General features: G+C 41.7%; 1 pseudogene; it reads right to left on the minus strand.

Annotated features, from left to right (window-relative positions):
* Window positions 1-276: 276 nt before the first annotated feature.
* Window positions 277-1,537, minus strand: LOC120556508 (annotated as a pseudogene).
* Between the last annotated feature and the right edge of the window lie 7,735 nt (window positions 1,538-9,272).

Below are 9,272 nucleotides of genomic sequence, written 5' to 3' on the forward strand. Positions count from 1 at the left end.
CCGTCCTGCGCCAGGTATTCTTGGGTCGGCCTCTTTTGCGTTTGCCATCTGGTGTCCTGTGAAGGGCAGTTCGCATGATGTTTTCTTGCTCTCTACATATTACATGTCCAATCCATTTCCATCGCCTTCTCATAATGATGGTAGCCATGTTGTCATGTTTACACCTGCTGAGTAGAAGTTGATTAGAGATGGTGTTGGTCCAGAATATTCTCTTTATTTTACGTAGGCTTTGGTGTGGAAGGTTGACAGTTTGTGGAGATCACTTTCAGTTGTTCACTAGCACTCAGAGCCGTATAGCAGGGTAGACAGGACACAGCTCTGGTACAGTCTCAGCTTGGTGTTGGTGCTGTACTGGGCAGACTTCCAGACGTTGTTTAGTCTCTGTAAGGTGTTTCGGGCCTTGCTGAGTCGGCTTGTGATGTCGTTGCTTGCTCTTCCATCATGGCTGACAATGCTGCCTAGGTAAGTGAAATGGTTGGTCATGGGTAGGTTTGTGTCTTCTATTTGTACTTGTGGGGGGGTTGGGATGTTTAGTATCATCAGCTCTGTCTTCATCTGGTTGATCTTAAGACGTATTTGCTGTGCAAAGCATATGCTGCATATGCTGATGCGTGTGCAAGACCAAAACCACGTCATCAGCGAAGTCCAGATCTTCCAGTTGAGAGAACAGAGTCCATCTGATGCTTCTTGGTTGGTCTTCAGTGGTTCTCCTCATCACCCAGTCCATGACCACGTTAGACAGCACTGCAGACATCACGCAACCTTGCCTCACTCCCGTCTTGACTGCAAAATTGTTGTAGCTCTTCATGAGTAGAACCATTTCGTTGGGGATCCCATAACCTCATAGTATTCACCAAAGACAAAGGGTATGGTATATCTGCCTTTGCCACTCTGTGCACTGTTCAATGATGTTGCGTAGTGTGAATATTTGGTCAATACACCCTCTACCTTTCTGGAATCCTGCTTGTTCCTTTCTAAGCTGATCATCAATTGCACCTGATATTCTCTGTACAATGATTTTGGCCAGGATTTTACTAGGGATAGACAAAAGGGTGATGCCGCACCAGTTGTTGAAATTGCTCAGGGCACCTTTCTTTGGTATCTTTACAATGATGCCTTTTGTTCAGTCATCAGGTATCTTCCTCTTCACCCATATGGCTGTGAACAGTGGCTTCAGTACTTTATCTGCCAGTCCTGGGTCTGCCTTGAACAGCTCAGCATTTAGGCTGTCTTGTCTTGATGGCGGACATTATTTCTTCTTTCTCTTGTGGTTCTATGTTAATATCAAGGTCTGCGTCAGCTTCTTGTATGTCAGTTTCTACTGTAGGTGGTGGTCTATTGAGGATTTCAGTGAAGTGTTCTGCCCATTTCGGTTTTCTATTTCTGTTTTGGATGTAAGAAGTCGTCCCTGTTTATTTGTAATTGGGGCATCGATGTTTCGAGGATACTTTCCACAGATCTTATTGGTGATCCTGTACACAATCCCTCGCTCACCTCGTCTGGCTGCATCTTCTGCTTGTTTCACAAGATCTTCCATGTAAGCCCTCTTGTCTGCTCTTACCTTCTTCTTTACAAGTCGGTCTACTTCCCTGTATTCCGATTTGTACTTCTCTTGCAGACTTTGCTTCAAGTACCATTTTTTTTAAGGTCTCTCTGGTTTTCAATGGATTGCCAGGTGTCAGTTGTTATCCACTCCTTTTTATGTTTTGTTGTTCCCAGACAAGCTTTGCTGGTTTCTGAATAAGTTTTCTTGATTTGTTCCCACTTGTTATTGATTTCCAGAGGTGTCAAAAGTATTCACATTCATTACTCAAGTAGAAGTATAGATACTAGGGTTTAAAAAGACTTCTGTAGAAGTAGAAGTATCAACTCAAGCTTTTTACTTAAGTAAAAGTGTAAAAGTAATGGTTTCAAAACTACTTAAAGTATAAAAGTAAAAGTAATGTAAGGGGCAAAAAATGCCATTAAGGACAAAAGCTTAGCCCGCCCCACAGGGGCCTATAGCGCACTACCCCACCTCCACAAAAAACATTTTTCTAAAGGCCATAATGATTATAATGATGTTATATTAAAATCATATGTACGAACTCAGAAGGGCTGAAAAAGGTGACACATCTCTGAGTCTGTGTTTTTCAGACAACAGCAGCTACAGTCTGGTGTTACAATTCTCTCCAGTGAAATACAGACACCCTTTACACTGTTTAGCTGTCAGCGTTTTAACCGTGTTTACTCCAGCTGCTAGCTAACGGTAGGCTAACGTTACCTGCTGTCGAGTGTAGCGTTAACTAGCGTCCCATGCAGCGATGTTTCAGTTCCCTCTAATGTCCGTTTTCGGAGCATCAGAGAGAAGCGCGGGCATTTAAGTGGCACCTAATAAGGCACCGAAAGCCGCGTTGCTATTCGGTCTGGTAGATAACGGTCGTTAAGGCACCGGTGCCGTATTAGCACCGGGTCTGTGCAGGGTGTCGGAATGGTATATGTTTATACTTCTCATCCAACTACAATCAAATTCACTCTCTCCGGGAGATCGCGATTTATCTGCATAGGGTTTTTTGTGCGTTTTTTTGAATGACGACAAGCCGGAATGAAAACAAGCCAAACTGAAATAGGAGTAACGAGGCTATTTTTAAAATGTAAGGAGTAGAAAGTACAGATAATCAGTGTTGGTCATCTTACTTTAAAAAAGTAATTAGTTACAGTTACAAATTACTTCTCCCAAAAAGTAATTGAGTTAGTAACTCAGTTAGCACATTGTAAAAGTAATTAGTTACTCAGCAAAGTAACTGTGACGTTATTTTTTATGTTCTATAACGCTATTACGTTCTATAACATCTTTAACGTCAAAGATATTTATATTAACTGATTGAAGAATAAAAACACTATATACAGTATCACCTGTTGCTGACCCGAAAAATTGAGCGTTGCTTGTTTTAACAGAGTGGCTCAGTCTCCTTCGCTGAAGCTCACGCTAGCTGTATTTGGGCTTGGGGTTGGGTTAGCAGCAGCAACCAGTGTCGTGTTAGCATGTGTTGATGTGAGGTGCTTCATAAGATTCGAGTTGCTTGAGGCAGACGTGGATAAAGTCTTTTTTCCTGGGCATAGCGTGCATGTTCCATAAACATTCTTGCCTTTAATTTCAATGAGCGAGAAGTAGTGCCGGGTACTTCCAGTTCGAGAACTTGAATTTCCCTGGCTCGCCGCTGTCTTGTGTTTAGTGGTAGTCAGAGCGTGCAGTGAGACAGCGTGAGCAGGGCATCCGCCCACCCAGCCAATCATCATCGCATTTGCAACGTTGTCATCATCCCCACCCCTGTTCTCTCCAGGCAGCTGGTGTGGAGCCAAAGCCGGACACCTCGCGCTTCATTCAACCAAGTAACGCGCCACTTTACATTCTCATAACGGCGTTGCAATGATGGGAAATGTAATTAATTAGATTACTCCGTTACTGAAAAAATAACGCCGTTAGTAACGCCGTTATACTTAAACGCCGTTACTCCCAACACTGCAGATAATTGCTTGAAAATGTAAGGAGTAGAAGTAGAAAATCTGCTGTAAAATAATTACTCCAGTAAAGTATAGATACCCAAAATTTCTACTTAAGTAAGGTAATGAAGTATTTGTACTTCGTTACTTGACACCTCTGTTAATTTCATTATTATCTGGTTGCGTGAAGGCATTTATTTTTGTCCTGAACTCTTTAGTTTGAGCTTCAGGACTGCTGTTACCAGGTGGTGGTCACTGTTGACATCCACTCCTCTCCTTACTCTGACATCCAGAAGTGATCGTTTCCAGGTGCCATTTATCATAAGGTGGTCTATCTGGTTCTTGTCTCTTCCATTGGGGGAGCACCAGGTTAGCTTGTGTATGTCATGGTGCGGGAAGAGAGTTCCTCCGATGATGAGGTCATAGGAGGTACAAAGTTCCAGTAGCCGTTTTCCATTCTCATTCATGGATCCACATCCTTCACTCCCCATTGCTCGGTCGTAGTTTGTTTTATCGGAAGGTTTAAGAAAACAATATGGGAAAACTCTCTTGTCTTTTATTCATAGTTATTCTGTTCTGTTATTCTGTCCGATGATGGAAGAGGTTACTGACAGCCTGTGCACTCCGAAGGTACACTACTCCACTGCTATTGATCTGGGTGCTAAGTGGAAGCAGAGCACAGTCAATACATGTGGCCAAGATGGGGTGAGACAGTCAGGTGAATTAGACTGAGGCAAGAGCACTGAGGTAATATTCACAACTGCATTTTATATGTCCATATCTGTTTTAAAAATGGAGCTCATACATGATACTGCATACTCGTACATCTAATTTACTCCTACTTAACTTTAGGCCTCTTTGATTATGTACCTTTGAGGTCTTGCTAAGTTGAATTTCAAAATGCCAAGTTGTGTCTATCACTTTGTTTCCATAGTTATAAACGGTTATCTTTTCTGGTAAGGCAGTGTGTGGGAAGTAGTTTTGTTTTCTAGATTGACTTTTTTCTGTGTTCTGAAAGAAAAGTATTTTTTTTTACTTTTTTTCATTGCTGCCAGGGTGGGAAATTAACTTTTTTGCCCACCAGCCAAAGTGGTTTTACCAGCCACTTTTTCCGGAATTCAAATTTATAAAAGAAAGTGCACTAGCATATTTTTAATTGCGTCAATAAATTAGTTTTTATTATTAATACATATTTTATTAATATAATGTATTTATTATATTATATATCTAATTTGAACATATGTGTCAGTGGCTTGTTGATCTTTACATTGTTAGTTAATTTCCTATCCTGGCCTGGGACACACATTCATACGGTTTGATAATGGACTTATTGGACTTTAACTTATCATTGATCTTACAATAACGAGAGTAGCTGGCCTCAATTTAGGTCATCCTGTACGTCTCATTCTCCGTTTTTTCCTGCATCCACCGTGTGTGTGTGTGTGTGTGTGTGTGTGTGTGTGTGTGTGTGTGTGTGTGTGTGTGTCTCATCAGTTGCGGGGTAGAATTGAGCAGCAGAGAGCCGACAGGATTAAAACGGCAGCAGCTTTCAGCGACTTAAACATCGTTACAGTCTACATTGATGTTAAAATCTATACAGGTTGGCAGGACGGTCTGAAATGTTTTGCATGGTCTTTTGCTGTATGTTTTGTCAATGCGGCACTTGTTTGAAAAGCACCTTCTCTTCTTTACTTCGCGCTCAACAGTTTGTACATCCATAGCTACTGCTGACTCCGCGGCGGGCCTCTTAACACCGGGGATATGTCGCCACATTTTTTTAACCGATAATTTTCCTTTCATCTGTACCTCAGCTCAGCTAGCTACATGGTGTCACGGACAAGCGCTGAAAACTACTTGACTATGCGTGGTCAAAGCCCCGGCTGTGAACGGTTTCATTTCGTATAAGTTCTTCACAATAAAAGTCCTCTGTTATTTTGGTATTTGAATGTTTTTATTATGAAGCAGCAAAATCCAGAAATGTTGGGGATTCATAAGCAGTAACGTAACGCGACTCCGAAGCATTGTGCATTGTTACTTAGCAACAGCATTCTTTGCCAAAAGCTGTCCAATCCGTTACATGGAATGTTTTACAATCCACCCGCCACTGTGGACTTTGAAAAAATACCCGCCATTGGCTGGTGGCGGGTGCTAATTTCCCACCCTGATTGCTGCACTGGAAAACAGTTGCTTTGAGCTGAGCGTGTACAGTAGGTGGCACGCCTCAGCATCCAATTTAGCATAGTGGACGACATGTTCCCTGTACCCCAAAACAGAAAGTCCCTGCTGTCTCTTCAGATGAAAGCAGGTACAGAGTGACTGAGGCAGTAAATGTCAGACCGTGGGTCTAGTGAAGGCCACTGGAGCAGCGCAAGACTAAAACAGTGAGTCACGGATGTGTCCTGCCGTGCAGTGAGGAGGATGTTAGAACTCCGTAAGGCTGGAGATCATTAGTTCTTAAATCATTAGCCAGATTTAATGGTTAGCAATGATAGTTTCTATGCTAATCTAAGTTCTCCATTTTATATACCATCACCTGATTTTTTTCCCCACACAAACCATCTGCGATGCCTGCACTCTCACATATTGTACATGGATAAAAGTTTGTCAGTATGATCCATGCACTGTGGAAATATTACTGACTTCTACCCAGATAGGTGCACAGACAGGTAGAGAAGCTGGCATGTGTGGATCAATAATGCCAAAACCAGAGATGTTCCGTTACCAGTATCGGTATCGGCTCCGATACTGCCTAAAACGCTGGTATCGGTATCTGGAAGTACTGGAGTTTATGCACCGATCCGATACCACGTAATAAAGCCCTAAAGAAAATCTAGGTTAAAGTAGTTTATTTATGTTCTTTTTCATGTTATAACTGACTGTCAAACTGGAGAATAAAAGAAAGTTCTGTGGCATTCATTGTTTGTGTTTGTTCATGTTTCACAAAGAGTTTAACCTGAGCCAGACTGACAACAAAGATAGAAATCCTATCACATCCATACAGGGATAGTAGTATACAGCCGTTAAAACATAATAAAATATATGACACACTGGTATCGGTATCGGCCGATACGCAAGTTCAGGTATCAGAATCGGTATCGGGAAGCAAAAAATGGTATCGGGCCATCTCTAGCCAAAACACAGCCGACAGTCAGACCAATAGAGGGGTGTTCAGGGACTGTGTTCAAATTTGTTTATTTGTCATGAATCCAGCATCCTGAGCCTGTTTTGCCTATGTTTTGTTTTGCTCTAACCTGAGGTTCGTTATTCTGAGTTTCCCTGAACACATCCCGGCTGATTCACCAACTGCCTACACCTGCTGCTGTCTGCACACCTGGTCCTACTTACCATCCACTGCACCATTTAAGCCGTGACCAGACAACCGTTCCCTGTCGGATCGTTAGCGTACACAGTATGTTGTTGCTCTTGTATCAAGCTCCTAGTTTTTGCCAAGTCTTTTGCTATTTTTGCTCCTTTTTTCCTGTCGCTAATCAGCTGCCTGTTCCTCTGCCTGCAGATCCTCACCTGGATTGTCACTCTCACCTGCCTGGCTGTCGACTTCACTGCAGTGCATTTGGATCAGCACAAAACCCTGCCACCTTCCAGCCTCACTCCCTGCCGACCAACTGGACCAAACCATTTCCACATTCTATTCCAAATAAAAACTCACCTTGTACAACTACTTACCTTGTCCTGGTCTGCGTTTGGGTTCCTGCACTGGACTAATCCTGACAATATTAGGATAAAAGCCCTTGAGATGTACCATCTTGTTTTTGGAGGGGGTGTCAATACTGTATATCACAATCACTACATAACAACAGAGAAGGTAAATTAAATTTTTTTTTTAAATAGAATTATACAATTATAACGTACAAACAGGGGGATAAAAACAAAACAAAAGACAGACCACATACATTAAATTGATCAAAATATTACAACCACTAGGTGGCCAAAAGGGCCAATAACATAAACAGTAGAGTGTGAATGGATCACCAAATACAATATAAATATTAATTTGTGCGCATTGGGTAGCTCACCTGGTAGAGCGCACGCCCATATACAGAGTCTTATTCCTTGACTCAGCAGCTGGGGGTTCAGTTCCGACTTGTGGCCCTTTGCTGCACGTCACTGCCCCTCTCGCTTCGCTTCCATGTCTAAGCTGTCCTGTCAAAAATAAAGGCCTAAAATGCCCCAAAAAACTTCTTAAAAAAACATACCAAGTTGAAATGGATCTAAAATCAACAGGTATATTATTCCAATAAGCTGGTGCTTTAAACTTTAAAGGTCTGACTGCTGCTTATTGGACTGGACAGAGTTAGCTTTTGTTTAATTTTTCTGTCTTTATGTGCAAGAGAACATAGTGTCTAGTCCACTTAGTGTCAAGGTAGTTATATTTTACGTGCTTGTTTTCTGAGAGGAGAGAATATGAAACACTGTTTTGGTTCACAGTGTAGCATTATGCAGCATCTGTTTCCTCTGTTACAAGTTCAGCATTGTTACACAAAGTATAATGTTTGATACCCCAATTTAAAGAGAGGATTATTACCCTTTTAATGTGCAAAAATGCAAATACACATACAATTACATGTTCAGTGCAGTTTTTATAAGGTCTCCCTCTTCTTCTTCTCATGTTCTCGTCTCTCACTTCCAAACTGTTCGGTTTCGCAGCATCTGATCCAGGGAATCCAAAAGCTGCTTTGATGCAACAGTGGCAGGGTTACTGCCGGCCCACATAGAGAGATGATAACACTACGGATAGATCAAGAAAATTCTCATTTACTTAGCCTTCCCCAGCACAGGGGGGCAGATCAGAGGAATGAAGAAAGAGAGGCATGTCTGTATCAAATGCTTTGCAGCCTCATGCCAGGAATGTTTTTCCATATCCTTTACACTAAACGGGATGTGCAGCATGTTGTGCTTTCATGTTTAAAGGGTTTATCTCCAAGCACCACAGAAGCATCTTGGGAAAATATTTTCTCAAATTCACTTTCATTAAATCAGTATTGCGAAATTACAGGGCAAACCCTATATCGGTATTGGTAAATAATGGTTATAGATTGATTTAATTTTACTGCCTGCTTTATTAAGTTTATACTTTAGGTGTCCACAGTTGGGTACTAAGGAAATGCCAGATACATTCATGTATTGTGCCAACTTACAAATAAATACATTAAATAAACCAACAGTCAAATTAACTATTTTTAACTTTGCTCTGGACCTTCTAGAGTAACCTCAAGCATATCTGGATAGAGAAAGATCAAATGACAGAGTGAGGAAGGGAGCCATGAATGGGAAGCATGACTTGATATGATGAGTGTAATTAAGTGAGAGAATGTGTTTTCCATCCAACTGGGCTCATGAGATATAAATTTGCACATTTTACAAATAGTGATGGTTTTCCGACTTTCCGTGGCTTTTTGTGTGGGTGTGTGCATTCGTGTGTGCACTGTTACTGTGTGTGTGTGTGTGTGTGTGTGTGTGTGTGTGTGTGTGTGTGTGTGTGTGTGTGTGTGTGTGTGTGTGTGTGTGTGTGTGTATATATGGCAGTAGTCACATTTGTTTGGTGGTCCGATGTGACATAACATCACCCTAGGAGTTAGATGACATCACATTTGGATTGCACATTCTATGGTATTTATAACTATCTGACGGATGTCACAGACTCTGAACAGGAAATAATAACTTCAATATTTAGTCATGAAGCATACAGTTGCCACAACATATCTGCCAGGACCAGATGATTTGAAGGCAAGCAGGGTGAAAAATCCAGCAGGAAAAAAAGGTTTGTAGGC

Source organism: Perca fluviatilis, chromosome 3, assembly GCF_010015445.1.
Source record: "Perca fluviatilis chromosome 3, GENO_Pfluv_1.0, whole genome shotgun sequence".
Lineage (NCBI taxonomy): Eukaryota > Metazoa > Chordata > Actinopteri > Perciformes > Percidae > Perca > Perca fluviatilis.